Raw genomic sequence first — 21,956 nt, forward strand, 5'->3', positions numbered from 1 at the left:
ATCACTGTCTGTCTTGCATTGCAAGAAATCCATGAACCAAATCTCTGAGGAAGTAGCAAAGCCCCTCATTCCCTACATCCAAAGGAAGGCCAAAGATTTTGAGGCTTTCAAATGTAGCTCCAGCATCCTGAGTTTACATCAGAAACAGTTCATTAGCCCATTGGAGGAGAAACAAATAATATAGTCATCTTGAATAATTCCTTATATATGTTAAATTATTTTCTCAGTCCCAGCTGGTGTCTTCAGGGAAATTCAGTGTTAGGGAACAAGAAATTAATCTATTTCATCTATTTTACTAGAAATAATCACAGTAAATTAATTTGTGCTGATTTTCAAAATCAGCTAAAATAACATCAGTTAAATTATATCAATTTTTTTTTAGTTCTGTGTTTTGTGCACCATATCACTTTGGCTGGCAATCTGGGAAACAGAAGGATCTGAGGAGCTAAACTACTGGAAGATATGTAGTAATATTTATAGTTAGATCTGTCTACAAAGCAGAAAATCTGCTTCATTAAAAAAATTCAGTTGTGAAATGGCTTTTGTTCTGTATATGTTGAAAGATTTTTTCCTTAATGAAAATATTTAGGAAAGAAAAGGACAGATTTCAGAACAGATAGTACTTAGAGCTTTCACACTGGGATTAGCAGGTATCTTTCTGAATCCCTAGTTTGTCCAGTTGATAATATAGCTGCACAGTTGAGGCATCAGAACAAATTTTGATATCAACACTCTTCTGCAATGAGCATGGAAATCTGCATGGCCTAAGATATCTAGACTATTTGGAACTTTTGCACCTACAGCTTAATTATTTTGTTGTCCAAGCAAGCACAAATACTCAAACACCCTGTTACAGTTTATAGGGTCAATCTACCCTCAGTCTTGGAATTTAAACCTGGATTTTGAAGTTTGAGATGAGATTTTTAACCACCAGAGGACTGGTTTTTTTTTTCCTAAAGTTGATGCTAGAAATCTTTATTAGATGCTAGCAAGATTTTTTTTACATGTTATTGAAAAGAGAGTAATCAAGAACAGAAAGATGAACAGCCCCCTGCATCTTTAGGTCAGACTCACTATATTGCTAAGCACTGAAAGACTATGGTCATACCACTACAAAGAAAAAATTGGATCAAAACCTCAATAGTTTGGAATAGTACTTTTCTCAATTTTGAGGTCTAGACTGTTCCTTCATTCCTAACTTCCTTTCTTACAAGAGATGAATTAAAATATGTGAATTTAGATTATGATAATATAATAAATACAAGCATATTGTAGCTTGAGAATTAGGCTATCAATATGCTTGAGGGCAGAGCTACCATTCAGAGAGATACAGACAGGTTGAAGGAATGGGTACATGAAATTCAGCAAGGGCAAAGGCAAAGTTGTGCACCTGGGAAAGAAGAAACCCTTGTAATGATAAAAGTTGGGGATAGACTGGCTGTGGAACGGGTCTGCTGCAAAGGTAGACAGCAGACTAAATATGAGTCAGTAATGTATACTAGCATAGTGGGCTGTATTAACAGGCAAGTGATCGTTGGATGGTTGGGGGGCTGGAGCACTGCCCTGTGAAAGGGGCTGAGGAAATGGGGCTTGTTCAGTCTGTAGAAGAGATGGCTTTCAGGGGACCTAACAGCAGCATACCAATATCTATGAGGAGGTCATCAAGAAGATGGAGCCATAGCCTTCATAGTTGTGCATGATGGAAGGGTGAGCAATAACATCATAAACTGAATCAGGAGAGATTCCATCTGGAGATAAGAAGAAAACTTTTCCCTGTGAGGATGGTCAAACAGTAGAACAAGCTGTCCAAAGAGTCTGCAGATTCTCTGTCCTTAGAGGTCTTGAAGACCTGACTGGTTAAAGCCCTGAGCATCATAGTCTGAAATCAATGTTGAAGTGGTTTGAGCAGAAGGATTGATTAGATGACCTCCTGATGTCCATTCCAAACTGAACAATTAGGCCAGATTCCACATCCCTGGCTATCCTGTTAGAATACAGAGTAATCTGACCTTCTTCAAATAGTTAGATAGGCAAAGTGACTGTAAACCTCCAATTTAGTTAACAGGAAAGTACATTAAAATTATAGTGTAAAGAAAATGAAAAATGTGCATTGTTTAGGAATGCAGTAAGCTAGCCAATTGCCCAAGTACAGCATTCGTACTTCAAAGATAAGTTGGAAAGGATTCATCTACCCAAATATTCATGTCTACATGCAGTACAGATGATGGCAGATGTCTACTAAAGATCTGACTGAGTCACCTTGAACTACCTTTATAGTCAATGGAGAAAAATAGGCAATTTTAGATACAATTCAGTATTTTCTGAAGTGGATATAAAAAGCAGGCTTGATGAATCAAGTCTTAGAAATTATTATTTCTCTCTACTGATCATAAAGTGGATTTAAGGTGATTAGTTCAGCCATGGAAGTTTACAGGCTGCACATCAGAAATGAGGTGTAATGAAACCCAGCCATTGTATCAAACTCATTTCCTCCAGGAAATCACACAAACATTCCCAAACTATTAAAACAAAGCACAGTGCTGAAACTCCCCATCCTGAGAACTGAAGAATACAATTGTATAAAATATCAACATCTAGATCAGAGTTCACATTTGCGTGATATTTTAATATATTATTTCAGAGGAAAGAAAAAGCTGAGTAAACAAAATGGGAAAAATAAATTTAATTCTGCCTCTTTTTACTAAGTGTATAAGAAATCAGGAAGAAATACCAGCCATCCTGCATCTAGGCTTTGCATCCAGTCTGTCTGAACCTTTTCTTAGACTCAACATCTAGTAGAGTAGGGTTGGGTCTAATAAAAGGAAGACAATGTGTAGAGAATGTGGTCTTACTGTTCTATAGTATCATACTGTTTACAACGCTTGCCAGGAATGAGAGAACTGTAATTCTGTCTGAGCAGGCTTGAAGTTATTGCTTCCACTTCCTAAGAAAGCACTTTACTCCTTATGTTCTAGCATTTCTAGCTCATACTCCTCTCTAAAATATATGCAGTTCAGATTTCTCACATACAAGTTTGCAAGATCCATGATCTTCCTGAAAGAGACCAGGTGTCATAAACCTGATTTTTCACTGAAAGAAGGGGTATGCTTAAAAGGAAATGAATGTCAAGAAAATGTGTGTCCTTAGAATGTGTCTCTTATACTATGTTACTGGATTAAAAGAATGAAAGTAAACAAAACCAGTTGGAAGAACAGTAATCAAAATAGTAACTAGGTAACTGCAAACACCGTCATTGTATCCTAATCACTACAAGTCCCTTTTATGTCCTGACTTCCATATATCCTGTGCACGTAACTACGTAAGCTTCAAGGATGCTTCTGTTGTGAAAATGCTTATGTGATGGCTCTCCAGTGGCTTAGCACTAAGAGGACTCTTCTGGGTTCAAAAATTCTTTTTGAATTATATGTATTTAATTGCCTCCAGGCCAAACATCTCTTGTTTCTTGGTCAAATATGTGATGAAACAAGCTCATAAGTATCCCATCACCAGCCTCACATCTCTTGTATTGGTTCTTATAGTCACGTTCAAGATCATGATGAAGACCTCAAAAGTTTAGACTTTCCTAGGCAACTGTCTTCTGAGACCTGGATTGTCATGGAAGTTAAGCTGCTGTCTGTCTTTCCAAATCAGGGCACTTCTACATAAGCTTTCATATCTGTAGTCAAGCATCAAGGGAAACTATAGGCCATCCAGAAAAGCAAAGATTATGTATTTATCTATATGGACAGTCTGGAAGAATATATGATGACGTTGCAGTATTGGATGTAAGCAGAACTTGGGTTCCTCATCCCCGTTTTAGGCAGGATTTAAGATAATGTAGTTCAATGGTTTCTTAACATTGCCATGCCCTAGCTAAAACACAATTTAGTATTTAAAAAGAAAAAATAAAACCAGACAAACAAGAAAAACCCTACCCGTGACAATCACTTGTTTTGAGTCATGTGTTTATTTTTGGGAGTTGTGGGGGTTTTTTTTAATCTTTGTATTAATGTTCTCCATCTTTGACGTTTGCCAAAGAATAAAGTTTTTTGTAGAAGTTTCGGTAAAGTAATGTGATTGTTTTGAGGGGAGATAAAAGTAAGAAAATACAATTAATCCATTACTGTGGCAACAGAAGAAAATAATAATGACCTTTTATGAACAGCTGGTTTTGGTTTATTTTTAATGAGGAACAAGAATTTGCAAATCTCATCATGAACATATTTTTCTTTAAACTACATAAGGGCCCAATCCAAACCACTTAAGGGCTAACTAAGTACTTATAGAATAGCTCCATATTCTTTCAGTCAGCTTGCTGTAACTTCTGCATCTACCTGACACCGAAAGATCTCAGGAAAAGGATTCACCTGTACTGGGCTGAAGACTGATTCTATTTTGGTATCTCCAAATCCCAAATGTGAAGCAGAAGAACATCTCATACTGGTTTATCTAGACTGTCACATTCAAAACAAGCATTAATTTAGTTTATTTTTGCAAATCTAAAATGCCTTAATTCTTAACTAGTTAAAAATTTTCTATTGCTTTTTGCTTTCTAAGAAAAGATTATCTAGAAAGCACATCAACATTTTATTGAAAAACTTTAAATTCATTATTACATGGGCTTTAGGGAAGATTCTTCCTGCAGAAAGTATTTATTCTTGAAAAAAAAATTTATGGAATTTGATGCCAATGGGTTTTTTCACAGGAATACATGCTCTGCCAGGGTGCTAGAGTTTGCAACATTATGTATATCACTGCCCTAGTGAAGCCACATCTGGAGTACTGTGTGCGGTTCCGGGCCCCCAAGTTCAAGAAAGATAAGGAACTACTGGAGAGAGTACAGCGGAGGGCTACAAAGATGATTCGAGGACTTGAGCATCTCTCTTAAGAGGAGAGGCAGAGGCAGCTGGGTCTGTTTAGCCTGCAGAAGATGGAGGGGGAATCTTATCAATACTTACAAATACCTTAGGGGAGGGTGTCAAGAGCATGGGGCCAGACTCTTCTCAGTGGTGCCCAGTGAGAGGACAAGGGGCAATGGGCACAAACTGAAACATGGTAAGTTCCATCTGAATGTGAGGAAAAACTTCTTTACTTTGAGGGTGACAGAGCACTGTAACAGGCTGTCCAGGGAGGCTGTGGAGTCTCCTTCTCTGGAGATATTCAAAACCCGCCTAGACACGACCCTGTGCAATGTGCTCTAGGGGAACCTGCTTTGGCAGGGGGTTGGACTAGATGATCTTCAGAAGTCCCTTCCAACCCCAACCATTCTGTGATTCTGTGATTCTGAGACTGTGTGATATGCCTCAGGTTGCATATAAGAATTCAGTCCTGCTCCTGATTTTGTATGTAACATGTAACAGCTTGCATTACAATTTTACCAGCTCTTTTCTCTTCCCTCCATCCTATTTTTCCCATTGGAACTATCTAAAACATGAATCGGCTTAGTGCTTGAAATTACCCTTTTCCCATTTTCTGTTTCATGTAGTAACATTTTGCTTATTAAACACAAGAAAAATGTCTCATTCATTAAGTGGTTTTTGGTTAGGGTTTTTTCAGATTTTTCCTAAAAGATTCTCAAGTAGTTTTCAGTTGGGTTGTAATAGGGTTAAGAAGACAAAGAACAGTGTAGAAGTAATAAGTTTAAAACAGACATTAATTTCTTGTCAAGATATGCTGTACATGCTTTGTATAAACATTATTTAATCTATTTCTCTAGTTCAGAAATCACTTATTTTGTGTAAATTCAGTTAAAGATTATAATTAACTTCTGCTGTACTTTAGTCATGAATGATCCCCTGAACTTGGCCAATTTTATAATTTTAATTTTCAGTGGATACATTTTTCATATCCTTCTCACACCAGACTTTGCTGTGTTGCTGTTAATGAACTCCCTTTCTGCCCTCTTGTCTCTTCTATCTGTAAAAAGGAAAGCACAGTAGCACAAGCAGTTACATGAGCTTAAGCAGGAGTATATAGTCTTCACCGATAATCAGTATAGTTCAAAACTAAATGTAATATATTTTCTTCAATCTAATAAAAGAAAGTCATTACTTTGAAGACACTTCCATCTCATCCCATCTGAATTGCTGTCATAACCTTATTCCGGTTATTGTTACTTAAAATTAGTAATGGTTGTGGTAATCTACAGCTAATACATGAAAAATCACAGAGAAAACTGTCTTGTTCAAAGCTGAGATGCAGTATTTATCTTATTGGTAAAGGACAAAATGTCCATGCCAAGAAGTATAGGTAGATGGGACAAACTTTTACTCTGACTGCTTGTTTAAAGAACAAACTCTTCTGCAGACTATTGCAGTCATTATAGGTCAGAGTAGGTGTCCAATTGTGGATATGTGGGAAGTCAAGTCTGTTCATTTCTGCTTGAACTTGCAATTCAGACCAGTCTCAATTGGATATATTTATAACGTTATAGCTTGTTTTTTGATTTGTCCCCCTTCTTTTACATATTCTCATTACCTGGATGTCAAACTCACCTTTATACTCAGATTGCCTGACACTTCCTCTGAGATGGCATTTTTGTTACCTTCTTTTGAGTGTTCCCAATATTTGCTCCAGACTTTTGACATTCTTGGGAGGGAAACCATACTGACCTTTTTCTAATTTTAAAATTAGTGAGTTAAGCAACAACTTTTTAATGGACTTCTGCAATGGTGTTTATGGCAATTGAATAAAACCAAATTGAATAAAAAAAAAAAGGAGGGTATGTCGCATCACTAATAACTTAAATACAAGACTGCCATTTCATTTCTTTAACTTCTGACGCTCACAGGCAAGGGTTATAGTCTCAAAAAAAAAAAAATATTATTAACCCCTGTACTCTTCCATTCATTTTTTCTGCAGGATCACTCACATCCTGAAGCTTGCTGTGACTCATCCTTTTCTTTCAGCTTCTAAAACTCAATCATGACAAGGGTTTCCAAACAAAGCTTCCTTAAAAGAGCATTAATAAAGCAGCAGAAAAAGCGGTAGTGATAAGCTATGCAAATTATACCTTACTACTAGAAGAAAAATGCCAGAAAATGAGAGCTAAATCCTCTCCTCTCACCCTCCACCTACCAAGCATACAAACCAGAAACAAGGTGCTTAACAGCAATATCCATTTTATGCAGTGAAATTTTGTTTGTACTCCCATCTAACTGGTAATTTCTAGAAGGGGGGAAAATTGGAAGGATTATGCAGTTCATAGCACAGTATATCCAACAAATGAAACACCAAAAGATATGTTTGCTGGTAACAGATCACACTGTAAAACTTGCAATATACCACTACTCAGTGATTTTGGGCCTAAAACTTCATTAATCATTCATGAAGCTGTACACTGCTAAAGGGAATAACACAGTCTGTAATCTTCAGGAAGTGCGTGGGGAAAAATCTCTTTTTTTTATTGGAATAAATCAAAATGCCTTTAACCCCTAAGTTGCTTGTGCTCTTTTCCAGTAGGACAGGCAACGAATTATGGAAAACAGCACCTGCTACTAAATTTCAGAGACCCCTTCACACACAATTAAACTCTGCCACTGCCCTGTGTCATGACAGATACACAACTTCAACACAGCTCATTTTCCCCATGGGTAAATTAAGAATAATAATGTGGTTGTTTCACTGGTGTATTTATAAGGTTTAGTCATAACACTATTCAGACCTGTAGTCTTAGCTTTCATGCATCACAGATCCTTCATTTTCAACGAGTTATTTTTTGTTCTCAGACCCATACTTCATTTTTGACTGACACAGGTTTTCCATAAATGTCTTAATCTGGAGACATTAGGAAGTGAAAAACCTACCATTTCTCTTAATGATTTGTTCCAGTGGCTATAAACATCCTCACATCTTGTGTAAGTGTATCTGTTTTCAACAATTAGCCATTGGAGTATGTTCTGTCTTCTTCCATAGGACTGCATGTCAATGGGGTTAGCAGTAATCAGCATGTTTTCTCCCTACTTTGGCACTTATGGTTAGAGCTACAGGAGAGCTGAGGCACTTTGTCCATTCAGGTACCCAATCCAACACTCAAATGAGCTGAGATGTCTGGCACCTTTGCCTCCATCTATACCCTCGGCTGGTTTTCTGGCCCTGAGTTGCACACAAACTATTGAACTCTCTTTTCTCCCTGCCCAAAATAAAGTAACTTTATTTGTATTGCCTACTAGAGCCATGCCTGGCCAATGCTAACCTAAATTAGGTACTGCTTGGGAGAGTGCTCTTTGGCCTGAGTCAAGGCCATAACAGAGAACATGCTAACGATTATTCATTGCAGACTGCTGCTGGCTAGTGAGCAAAACCATATCTACTCCTGTTCAGCTTGTCGCTATAGATGTAACCCTCATTTCTATGAATAACATTTCTAAGTGCTTACATTACAAGTGGTGGATGTCCTGAGATTTATCATCTCCATCATGCTGAAGTCCCAAGAGGAGTGAAAGACTAGTACGGTTGTTGGAGATATGTGTAAAGCTTCTGCAGTTAGTTATCCTGGCAAAACTAACAGCTGTTTACATGTCTAACATCAGTGTAGCATATAATCGTAAAAGCTTTACCTGGTCAGCAAATCATCTGTGTGGTTACTGAATATGGTTTATACACAAAGAAAAATAAGCTCCATATTATATTTACAAAAAAAAAGAGTACGTTTTCTCTTTCACGTGTGCACAATACACATATTACACATGCAAAGGGGAAAATTCTGTTCATATCTCAGGGAAGCAGTCATCATAGGCTTAGAGTATTACTATAGGGAGTGAATGGATGCTGCATAATAAGAAGAGATGAAAATAACACTTCTAAAAATTTCTGGATGATGAAAGAGTATCTGCAGGAATACCTTAAATCTGCAAGTGCTACACAGAGATTTGGCTTCCCTGCTTCCTTGAAACAACATCGTATGCACCAACTATTTCAATAATAAATAGAAATCTGGTTTATGCTAGCTAGATTGTTGAATAAACCCAGACACCTGTTTTCCAGTTATAAAAGTGTACTGCTGTTGTGATGTTATCCATCTGTAGTATAAGCCACATTGCAATTGCGCTACCTAAAATGAGTTAGAATGAGTCCAATGGAAAAATCGCACTTCACAGTTTATAAAGTATTCCTGTTAGGTACATCTCATTATTTCTTTTTTTTTTTTTTCTCCTTCATCCAGGTTCAGGGACTTTTCTTTTTATATTGTAAAATTATCTCCAAGCTAATTTATATTGAGTGCATAGTAAACACTAGTTAGGAAAAAATGGTGTAGGTCCTTTTCAGGCCATATTTACATGAGGTTATATACCGATTCCCTTACGTATGGCTTCAGGGGAAATGGAGAGAGGTAGAAAGGACTGTGAGAAGCTAAAAATCAGAGTGGAGCATTGGAAGGTGCATGGAGATCCCAGGAAGTTATAAGGGGGCAAAATATTAGTTAGACCTAAAGACTACTATAATGTTTTGGATGGGATAGAGTTAATTTTCTTCATAGTACCCTGTATGGTGCTATGTTTTGGATTTGTGATGAAAATAGTTAAGGGTTAAATGAGCAAAGGCAATTGAGACCAGAATAAACTAGTGGTAGCATTGCTAGGAGGAGAATGAGGAGAGGTCCAGGATCATGTCTGTGGTAGAGAGAAATGGCCTTGATTTCTGCCTGTCTTTTCCTAGGGCCAGGCTAATGGGGGGATGGCACCCAGCAGGGGTGGTCTGCTCAGAGATGCAAGCAGACACGGCAGCAGAGGCAGGACACCTGCCCCAGGAATTTTGTCCTCCTGGCGGCATCAGTGACTGGGTGGGCCATGGCCTGGAGGAAGCTCATGAAGAGCTCCTGTGTCCCACTGGAGCCTCAGGTGGGGAAGAAAGCTAGGAAAGTTATGAGGGAACATGTGAGGAAACAGCACAAGGCGCAAAACAAAGGGTGTTATTGGAAAAGGTAAATATTTGAGAAACTAGCATAGATTGTCATTAATCTATTTGCACTGCACTTAAATCTGTTACTGCTCATAATGATACCTCTTTTTGTGAGATGCTTTGCAAACTAAAATCTAGCTGTAAACAGGCAGCTAGGTTTCAAAGCAACTGAGATAGGCTCAAGCCCTTTCCTTTCCCTATCGCCTATTCACATTCTTGAGGCACACATGCTTGCCAGGACTGAATTGTGTAAGCTTAAAAGAGATGCTGTTTTTAAAAGGAGGCACTGAATGACATGTTCAATGGAAATGCTCTGACCAAAGTCCTGACAGAAGCAATTAAACAAGCCTAATAATTTTCTGCTTAACCCCTTTTCCTGCTCTACTGCGCACATTCATGTAAAAATGCAATTGCCATGGATTTTGCGACAGTCCATCAGAAAGAAAAAACAGTTTTCTGAGAGTGATAACCAAGCGAAAATGTCTGCACTTAGTGCTAATGTTGCACTGTTCATTAAAAAAAGAAAAGAAAAGCAAAATCAGATTATTTTTATTTTTAATTTTCAGAAGAGGATTTCTATATTTGCCACTTTTGGCATCCATTTCCCTAATTCTCCCCTTAACTGTATTCTTTTGAAGATGATGATTTTCATGTACTGTTTTGAGGGATTAAGCTGTAGATCTTAATCTCACCTAGTCAGTATGTGAAATATCAAGGTCCAGTCAAAATCATGCTACCTTAAGTTTCAAAAATCAAAGATCAAGTACTGAGTAGCCATAATAAATAAATCATGAGGAATCCATACATTTTATAGGTGTATACATCTGTTACATATCTAATTCCATTTATGAATTATTTATATCAAAACTGAAACTGCTTGTGGTATTTTGACAAGCAGAAATATGACCAAATAGGTCAACTAAATTATTAAGGGAGCATTCTTCACTTAGACTAACTAATTAATGATGTAGTATTTAATATAAGAAATGGATAGTTATATATGGAATATGTTCTTGTACACTTCCTGTTCCAAGCAATGTTGCTATCATGAAACTCCCATTGTGATTTCCAGGACTGAAAAAGATGGATTTTCACTGTTAATTATATCCACAGTAGAATAAAACTTTAATGTAAGACAAATTCAAATCTAAGTGATCTAAAGAGGATTGTCAGTGTAATAACACTGAATATTGCAATGCTGGAAATTTATCTATATTCCTGTAGTCCTGGAATTAGCCATTGCCAAGCACCTGCATTTTCTGCCTGATAAATGGAGAATTAAGACACCTGAAACAGGAATTCACAGTAGCTACCATAAGAAGTTATGGGTAGGTAGCCATTAGGAACTGTTGAAGACAGCAGTTTGAGACAATCCAAAATTTGTTCCACCTAGTCTTAGGTTAAACATCTGTGAGAAAGTGGGTCAGAATATGAAAACGTACCGGCAGGTTCACACATTTAAAGGGTACTGCCAAAAGAAGAGGCTGCAGGCCTTTTTGCCTAAAAGTGGAAAGAGTTAGGCATTTCCTCCTCCCTCCCCTGTCTCCGCCAGCTGTATTTTCTGTTATTCACCCAAGGTGTCTCCAGGCTCAGTGAGGTGGTTCTAGAGATTATTCTGTGTTGTATCAAGGCGTCTTCTGCATTGTGTTTAAGGCTAAGTGTTCTACTAGGTTACTACCGGTCTAAATATTGAACACAGCAGTATTCAGATCTCATACTCATGCTGTGTCTCTTAATGAGGTGAATATTGCCATTGAAACACAGTTCATAAAAAACTACTTTTATGAGCGTGAATTTGCAGCATCTGGCTTTCAAATTTGCAGTTACCTCTTATTTCCATGATAATTATGTTTAAAGTCTTTATGAAAGGTAATGACCTGTAATCAAGACCAGTTATTTGTTGAAACAAAAGACGATTTAGATTTCATGGATAACTCCTCAAAGCTACGAAGACTTCGGAGTAACTTTGGAGGGACAGAACTGGAAAGCTGGGTTATTTAGATTTTGTCAAGTGGACAGGAGTAAGAGCAGAAGCGATCACTACAGAGGAAGTAACACTTAGGATAGACTGTATGATATAATATGTCTTATTCATCTTTCAAAGGTTCATTCTTGGGTCAATGCTAAATGCCGATCTCCAAAATATTCAGAACCCAGTCCCACCGACAAACACATTAAATAGTACAGCTTCTCAAGCCAGGCTTTACATTTTTCTCCTGTGTGGACACAGAGTATGGAAGGGTACGTACCCAGTTCCCTCCCTCCTCCCCTTTGGCTTACCAGAGGCTGACAAGCCTGAGGTCTTACAGACTCTGGGGTTATAAGTCACCTGTGTGTGCAGAACTGCAGGCAACTTGGATACAAGTGAAAGGTAACTAAGGGTGAGCCGGAAGATGCCATAGTAACAAAAACACACAGTGCTGAGCTGTACCTAAATGGATCTAATGTGGGTGGGAGAAGGGGTAAGATGGTGGATTGTCTGCTGTTAGCCCATTCTTCTAATTTTGCTTTTCCCCCACCTCTTCTCTTGCCCTAGTCTACTACTCAGGAACAGCTCCTATTAAGAGCTTCCTATGTAGGAGGAAAGGCTGGAAAACAGAGGCTTGTCACTGCTTCTACACCACAGACAGGGTCAGACAGTGTGTGTGGAAGAGGAGAGGAGGTATGTGCTCACAGCTCTCAGTATTTGTACAAACTCTTTTCCCCTTCCTCCCTGCTCCTAGCTCCCTTGGACTCTCCTTGATCATTCCTACCACCCACTCCCTAACTCAAATCTGTGGCCAATGTTCAATCTCACACTTAGTTCTCAGCATCAGACTCACATTTTCTGGCTAAGAAACAAGTAAGTACATTTTTGCTAAGGATGTAAAATGAGATAACAATTCTACCCCATTGGATGTCAGCATCTCAGCTAATTGTAATTACTCCTTTCATTACCCACAAAATATTCTTCTTTCCAGATAAAAATACCTAGGTTAGTCTGAAGCTGTTACATGTATAGATCTCTGACAGTATTAAAAAAAAAAAATTAATTCCACAGAACAAAAAAAAAGGAACTGTTGAGTCCTTTGCAAAATTCTCCAGTAGCTTATTTATTCCCTAAGTAGCTGTCCTCCAGCATGTTTCAGCACTCCTCTGTGTTCCTGGAAAAAAATAAGAAATGTTTTAATGTTGAGATTTTATTTCATCTTCACTTCCGTATTTATGCTGTCGTAATTACCGGATGTGATAAGAGCTAGAACAGTGAAAATTCTCTATTTCTAATCCATTCTATTCAAATATGAATAATGTCAAGCTGAGGAATATTCGCTTTAATAATTTTGTGAGCCAAATCACTTTGCCAGTGTTGCCATCTCTTTATACTCCTAAATGCAGTTTAAATAAAACAAATGTGATACCCTAATTTCTCTTCCAAGGTGAACAAACACACTCAGTGTGTTCCAGCTGATATTCCTGCCTTGGTTATAAAACAACTGCCATCTTTTCTTTGAGAAGTGTCCCATTAATTAAAAATAAGCATCATTCTGCTGCATCCCGTAGACATATGTATATTGCCTAAAACTGTTCTCTGCACCACTAGCACAATTTTAACGTACCACAAGATCCACAGAGCATCCTCCTTGCAGCTCATCAGCACGATGTTGTCAAAAAAATGTTAGGTTTTAGAAAAAAGCAAGGTAATAAAACTAGTGTATAGTGATAAAAAAAAAGGACAACATTTCAAAGCAAGCCACAAACGACAAAGTCAAAGCAGCAGCTGCACCTCACTGATGATGAGCCCAAGAAGAGTAAAGTACATCTGTTTGTTGCTGCTCCTTTTTTGGCAGGCTTAATGTAAAGTCCACAGTTGGTAATTTTTAAATACAGCTAAAGCTGTCAGGCTAAAAGATAATTAAATTACTGACAATGTTTTTCACTGCTGTTTTGTTTCGAAAAAGCCAGTGTGGTGGTGTTTGAGGTTTTTCATTTTCTTTTCTCTGGGAGAGCAGGAAGAATATACTGCCTGTTTGCTAAATGATTACTCATGCAATCAGTCAGCTGAGCATCAAAAGACTGTTTAAGGTACCGTATGCTACTCAGTGTGAAGGATTAAAAAAAGATGGAAGATTGGGGCTCAAAAACAAGAGCAAAGCAAGACTGTAACACCCCTCCCTCTGCATAGAACAATGACGTCAATATTTAGAATAAAGGCTTGCTGTTCTCATTCTTAGCTGTAGTAGATCCATTTTAACTGTGGATAATCCACACTTCATAGTGGATTTTCTGTTTAGATAGGTTTCCATATGAAAATCTGCGTTGCCCTGAGCTGCCAGGAGTAGCTCCCCTCCTGCATTCATAATGTTGGAGAGTATGAGATTACCACTCTTCCAAGGGATTATATGAGAAAACAGCTACTCAGGGGACTCAGAGCAGTGGACAGATATCCTGAGATCCACAGGTGTGGATCGATTCTGCCTTCTCCTTGCTTAACAAGGAGAGTGAATCTTGCCCTTGTGAGTGTGGGTTTCCCACGGGACAATGGTGGGAACGAGGTACTGAACGAGCTATGTCCAGGCATGCCCAGGGGGTGGTAATGGGGTGGTAATGAACTAGCCAATCATAATAAAGAACAAGGACTTTGGCTATGAGAAAAATAAGATATGGGGAAGTTGAAAAATAAGAAAGAATGCTGCACCTGCAAGATACAGCTTTTTAGCATAAGCCAATCAGAACTAATATAGAGGCGTGTGAACAAAGCATACTAACCAATCATAATAGAAATGACATGTACACAGAGTGTGTACAAAAATAGAATAGTATAAATGTACCCTCAATAGAATAGTATAAATGTACCCTCAGATACGTAAATAAACGAGATCTGCTTAACGATCATATTGGTCTGCGTGCATTTACTCCGTGCCCTCTCAACATGTGAGTTTTCTCTGGCAGGTGAGCATCTGGCCCACCCCATCTGCTTCAGCGATTTGCTGAGTGCTCAGAGTACGGTACGGAAATGCATACTTCCCAGGCACTCACAGACTAGGAAGTCACATAAGGATGTACTCATGCTATCTATTATAAGTGGCTACCTAGGCATTTTAAATATGTTAGTGCTTAAAGCCAAAGAGTTATGGGCAATTTAGATTGCCTACTATTTAATGTTGCCTGACATTTAAAGTCATTGAAGAGAAGTCATGACACCTAACTTATCAAACGTGGCTATATGTATATTAAATAAATTAAACCACGCCTGGGAACGTTCCTGAGCGCCAGCACGCTATTATCTACACTTATAAACAGTCAGAAGTCTACTTGGCGTGGTTTCAGCCTATATCCACTAGCACTTTTTTTCCAGTCTATTCCCAGGCACCATTCAGGGTCCAGCATGAGGCAGGCAAAGTTCCCAACATGCAGCATGGTTGTGACCATCCTGGGTTGGAGGTTAAGAGAAAATACTAAAGGGGCCAGATCATGCCAGTTGACCTCCGGGCCAAGACCAGGCCAACCAACGCTTAATTTGTTACCATAGATACATCTCATCACCCACTGTTTGCCCAATTTAAACACAGTTTTTTCCACTGAGTGTAAAGGAAGCCATTTTCAGGGAGATTTGCTTAAAAGGCAGTCAGAATTTCTCATCACAGTTACAGCACCAAATTTATATCAGACAGACTAAATACAACTCTTACTGCTACTCAGATGCACAAACACACCCCCCAGGCATAGATGGAAATGTTGAAATACAAGGGAGGCTGGTATTTTTAATGTTATAACCAGACCTTTACAAGTTGTGAAAAACAGGTGTTTAAATCATGTGGCCATTAAAATAATCTGAATGCCTCCCTCAGATATTTTCTGGAGAATTGATTTGACAAGCTACAGGGAAAACAAAACAACAAACAAAAACAAAACAAAAAGAAAACAACCAAACAAACAAAAAAATGGCTCCTTTATGTGATATTTAAGATTAGTCGGAAAAGTTAATTTATGAAAATAAAAATATTTTTTGTTACATCACCTACATGTCTCTAAAAACACCTGTATGTCTTTGTGTTTGTAAAGAAGCATAATCAGAAATAAAAATAGCTTTTCCAGTTTATACTAATTTCATAACTACTTTGAACTGGAATATTGGATCATAGATTGTATTTGCATTGCCAGTGGCAGTAGCTCATCTTGGATTACTTAATGTGCATAAAACCTATGTGACAGGATCCAGCCTAAACAGACATACGTAGAGGTGCATGCATCCGCTCTCCTCTCTTCTACACTGAAACTCATAAATATACTGCAGTAAAATTACAATGGAAAATAAAATAAGGAAACTATTTCCTTGGTTCCTTGGGAGGATGGGTCTTTTAATGACTATCAGTGATATAATTTATATGTCATCATTGTTGTGAGGAAAGTTAAGCCAATTTTCAAGAAAATAATTTATTTTCTAGCAACACAAATTTATGATTTAATAAAATGCTTCATAAATTCATACCAAACTAAAGGATAGTTTTGATAAGGACAAATGAGAAAAAAGCAGTGGGGAAAAGCAAAGTATTTTGCTCCTACCATTTCCAAATGAAACGTTGATTGGGGGGAAGTTCCTTTAAATGTATGAAGTTCTATTTTAGAGTTGAACAAAAATAACAAGAAGAATAAAGATTCTTTTTTTCCCAAATGCTGTTGGGTTTTGTTCATTGCTTTTTCCTTTGTTTTGTTTTGATTTGTTTTGATTTGTTTTGCAGTGGAGGGATTCCTGGGGGGAAAGGCTGTTTGGACAAGGAAAAAAAAATTATAGTTATAAACACTTTGAATTTTAAATATGTAAAATTTATTAATTCTGTCAGTAAAGCAAAATATTATTTGCACAGCAGTGGTCTTGGTCCTACAATTTTTTCTGCATAGTCTGCATAGTCTTTAGTTCTGGTTATGGAATTATAGTTTTCAGGGTTTTTCTGCTTGCTTGCATTTTTATCGTTATTGTTTTGCTACCATTTTGTAATCAGTACTTTGACAATTTTTCAACAGTATAAACGAGAAAATAGAAGTTCCTACTATAGCTTGAAGACATCTATTTCTGCTGGTTTTAATTACTGTAACTCAATTTATACTGTTCTCTTTGGGGAAAAAAATCTTTCTTTCTCTTTTTTCAAAACTGAAATCTTTATGTGGATTCTGAGGTTTTCTGAATGACTTCAACTGTCTAATGAAACTGGAGGTGAATATTTAGTGCAAATTAAAGTGCAGGGTAGACTCATAATGGAAACATTGTATCTGCATATAGATTAAATGACTAGGAAAATGTTTGGGACCTTTTTTTCTCTTTCAGGAAGAAGCTGTAAATTGCTCATAAAATTCCATGTTTTCTACTTAGTAAGAAAAGAGAATGTCTTGTCGGCTTCAGTGGTAGTTGGATGACACCTGAAATAGCTTTCATATGGATAAGTGGTTGTATTTCCTGAAACAGAGCTTTAAACATTAAACAACAATGATTCAATGCTAAGGAAACATCAGTTCATTTCTGTTGAAGCAGATTTCTTCAACAAGCAATCCATTCTCCACAGACTGTGATTTAAGTTAGATTTTGAAAGTGAAACAAGTGGTAGCAATATGAACTATTCACAGAATAAGTACTCAAGTGAGTGTGAATGCAATAGTATTGGAGACTATGAGTTGGCAAATTTTTATCTTGCATCACCAAAACGACGGTCTTGGCTCTGGTGCCTAGCATTAAAAAGAAGCAATTTGAAGTCAGGCTTCTGATTCCTGCAGGGAACACAGTATGGAAGGAAAGTGCATGTGGTGAACCCCGCATTCACGAGTGAGGGACAACAGCCAAGAACTGAGACAGCGTGAGCAGTTGCTGGTGAGCAGGGAGCCTCACTGAGAGCAGTGCCAGCTCATGTTTGGCTTCTTGGTTAAATGATGTGTAAGGGAATGTCAGTGAGGAGGATGTGCAGGAAGAAAGCACGCGGTTAATGTGGCAGCTGGTGTGGAAGGGGGAGGCACTTCTGGAGATTGAGTGAGGCTGCCAGACTCAGTACAGCAGTGGTGGTGACACATGGCAAGATGATTCCCTGCCTGATATGAATACCTCTGATACACCAGAGCTTTCAGACCACACTGACCTGTGGTGGTAGGACAGCTCCATCCATTTTGTGGTCTACAGATTATGCCCAGTGCTCCCTCCTTTGGTAGGAACTGGAGATGGTAGTGACCATCCTGCAGCAACTGTGGAGTTGCTGAGCAGGGAGGAGGAGACCAGACAAGAAAGCAAAGAGGAAGAGGCATGGTAATTTAACAGGATCTTTGTGAAAACTGCAGGGGCAAGAATGCCAGCCCTACATTTCACATAAGGTGGGATGCCCTGAGACAACACTTGAGCAGAGTGAAGACAGAGTCTGCTTTGACATTGGGAGCAGAAGCTTGTGACTTCCAGAGACAAGAATATTTTTTTCTTCACCTGCAGACATTCAGTTGGAGAATAGGTACAAAGCCCCACACAGAAGGTGAGAACAAGCATCTCAGCTGGCCATGATTGATCAACAGATTCCCACTAGTGCCACCAACAGAACACACCATGTAATGGACATGTGGTACTCCCTTCTGCACACAATGGAGGAACTTCTCTGCAAATGAGACCTGCTGTTTCCAGGAGTTTGTTGTTTCTCTGAAACAAAGGACATCATGGAGAGAGTGCTGTGGCTCTTCCAGCCCTCAGATTACTACCTTTGGCTGTTCATCTGTGGGTGCACCAATGATTCTGCTGAGGGAGACCTTGGATAAATCCAATATGACTCCGGGGTGTACATTGAAAGGAGCAGGAGTCCAGGTGCTGTTTTAGGGAAGCACAACGGCACATGTCAGAGAAGGAGACTTTCCCAGACTCCTGGGAGCTCCAACAAGCTGGTTGTGCTCCTTTATCACACAGCACTTCCAAGACTGGGGAGATTGAAAAGCAGAGAGTAAATTAAGTGTACAGACTGAAAACAAGTGGTTGTCTTTGATAGCATCCATTCTCGTAATGCTTTTAGACTTCAGTTATTTGTAACATCGAATTCCATGGTTTTGTTTCCAAAGCATTTTTTTTTTTACATATTATACTAAATCTATTAATGATAATGTGGATTTTACATTCACACAAGCACTTATTCTGCTGACATTTCCTTCTGCTGGAAGTGTTCAAGACACCTACGCTCCCACTCCTTAAATCATGACCTAGGTAGTTTCAAGGTTGTCATAGCTACCCAGGATTTTGTGCATTCCTTCTGAAGGACTGAAGAGATCAGCCAGCTGATCCATATAGTTGAAGATCCATGTTCCATAGCTTTCCCCCGGTGATTAATGCAGTAGAATAAATGTTACTTTTTGGCGATATATAGTGGTTTTGGATCATTGACACCATGTTTTGTGCCCTGTGTTCCTGTTCCTCACATTGGTTCTGTTGTGTTCCAGGCCTTCCGTGACCACAGAGGTTATGTGAGATGGGATATGTCCAATCATAATTACTTTACCATGAAATTCTATTTCATAAAATTGTTTAGAACTTGATGACTCTCTATAAATAAAGTGGTAGAAGCTGTATTGGAAGCCTTGCAGAAGCCATTAATGATTTTGAGCAGGTCAAGTCTGCTGTATTGGGCCTTCTTAGGGCTTGAGAAACCCACGTGTCAGGATGAGTAGCCACTGTATGGGAACCTGCTGGAGTGCTCTGTGACAGTCTGTGCTGCATGTTGGCAGGTGTTATGACAGAGGGAATAGTTCAACCAGTCAGCAAACTTTCTCTTAGCTGAACAGTTTACTAATATTATATGTAATTTAAAATATCTTTGAGAAAGGTGAACTGTATGTGTATAAAGGGGTGAAATGCTGTGATCCTGACCAGGAGACCACTGTATGTCGAGGTGTGAGTGATCCACATAAAACTTAACCCGAGCAGGACCAGGTCTGTGTGGTGCTGCACTGTGCTGCATGCACAGCATGACCTTCAGGCCGTGCTGAGCTGCACAAATCCCTTGGACACAGGGTAAACTCAGCCAGCTCATTGCAACAGAGGAGGCTGCAGGCAGCTCCCACTCGGTACCTGCAATTACGCCACCTCTGTGGGAGCTGCCTCTACCTAAAACTACAGCAAGAAGTTCTCATGCAAGTGTCCTTTACGAATAGAGTTGTTTTCCTACAAGAAAATTCTATAATAGCTCCAAGGACCAGAAAAGGGGAACTGCTCTCCACAGAAGGCATCTGTGCAGCGTGCCGTGGGAAAATCCATCTGGAGTCCATCTGATATTGCACAAATGCAGGGTGCCCAGCATCTGAAGGGACAGGAGATTTACTTGCTATCTATATTCCTCTTTTTATTCTATCTTAGTAAAACAGCTATTTTATTAAGCCATTTGTTGTTGGGCCTTTCTTATTGAGATCCAGAAAGAAGCCTGCATTGTCACTCTACTCACCTCCTTCCCTGGTGCAGAACAGAAGTCTACTTAAAAAATGCAGATTTCTGCCTCATCAAGCATGGAACTGGTTTATCTCTTTACTGTTTTGCATTGATACCTTTATAAACTTAGCTCCATAAAAAAAAAGTCAAGACAGAGATTCAGTTCTGCTTCAGCTCCCGTTATTCAAAACCATCAAATCTAGGGAATGACATCAAAATTTAACACTAAACATTTTCAGAAACATCTGTGAATAGTATGAAAAAATCACACTCACTCACCTGCAAAAAGAAAAGGAAGGATCTCTATAGATGTTTACAGGTGAACTAAGCTGGCAACCATCTCAGATACAGCTGAGCTGGCTGCACTGCTCCTCTACCACAGGTATTGACCTTCTCAGATATGAGGAGTTGACTGCTGCACCAGACATCGTCTCCTCCTCAGATAGCTCCTCATCGCTCTGACGTATGGATCAAAAAGACCTGATAAACAGTTAATGAAGGCTGCTTTGGCTAATCAAACTCATTACGGTTGAAAAGTATTAGGGAATGTTAGCTCCCTGTCCCAAAAGCAGGTTAGTTACATACAGAGTAACTTCTTACACAGGGTTATGGTGGGAAATATCAATGGAGGGGGGTATTTTATTTTTGTTTCATCCAGCTCAGACTCACATACAGGTAACAAACCTGTATTCTCAGATACATACTTATCCCAGCTAAGATTAATCATTTAATCAAGCCACCTATGTCAGGAGCACCATTGCTCCAGGTTTCTTCTGCAGACAGTGAAGTAAAAAAGTATCTCCAGAGGGTGTTATCTTACCAAAGATCTGAATTGACTTTCTGAATATAATATATTTCTCTCTTGACTATAGCAGGAGTCAAGGTTATATAGGCTTCTCATTTATATGCAATAAGTGTCAAGATAAAGTTATAAAGATAAACTTTTAAAGATAAACTGTTTAAAGATAGGGGAGCGAATCTGATTACCTGGAGCAGATCCCACTAGATGAGGTATGTAGGATTAAAATTCCAGAGCTCTCAGCAATCAGCATCATCCTTCCTTTCCGGCCTTTTTAGGAGCAATCCTCTCAATTGGCTTTCATGCACAGGTCATGCTGAGTCTTTCTTACAGAGAGAGTGTTTAATTCCTTCAGAAAGATCTTGTCACAGTTATCTGCTGCCCATGTGCAGCACCACATGATGGTGCTTGTGATAATTGCTAAACAACTAGTTACATGGAGAATATTTTTAGGAATGTCTGATTTCCCAGTGTCATTTCGGTGTCTTTTATTTCAGCAATTATTCCTCTATGTTGGAACAAACACTTAGAATTTTGGAACGTTTTACGCTTCTACACCTACTGGAAGTTTAAAAAATATGAATAATTAATAACAACAAACAGTAAATATGTTTGGTTGTAAAAAGCTGGATACGCCCTTTTTTTATGAATCTCTTGAAGAGCAAGGCAATATGTTAGGAACTGAGATCTGGGACACTGCTGCTTTTGTGCTGCAGTATCTCAGGCTCCTGGTTTAGTGCTCTATTCTAATATTAGGCAGCTTCATAATCCCTGTTGAAATCAACAATGAAATATCTACCCTTTTTATTTGTTACCTTCAAAATCAAAAGCAGAGATAGTTTAATT

The sequence above is a fragment of the Nyctibius grandis genome, chromosome 1 (genome assembly GCF_013368605.1).
Source record: "Nyctibius grandis isolate bNycGra1 chromosome 1, bNycGra1.pri, whole genome shotgun sequence".
Classification (NCBI taxonomy): Eukaryota; Metazoa; Chordata; class Aves; order Nyctibiiformes; family Nyctibiidae; genus Nyctibius; species Nyctibius grandis.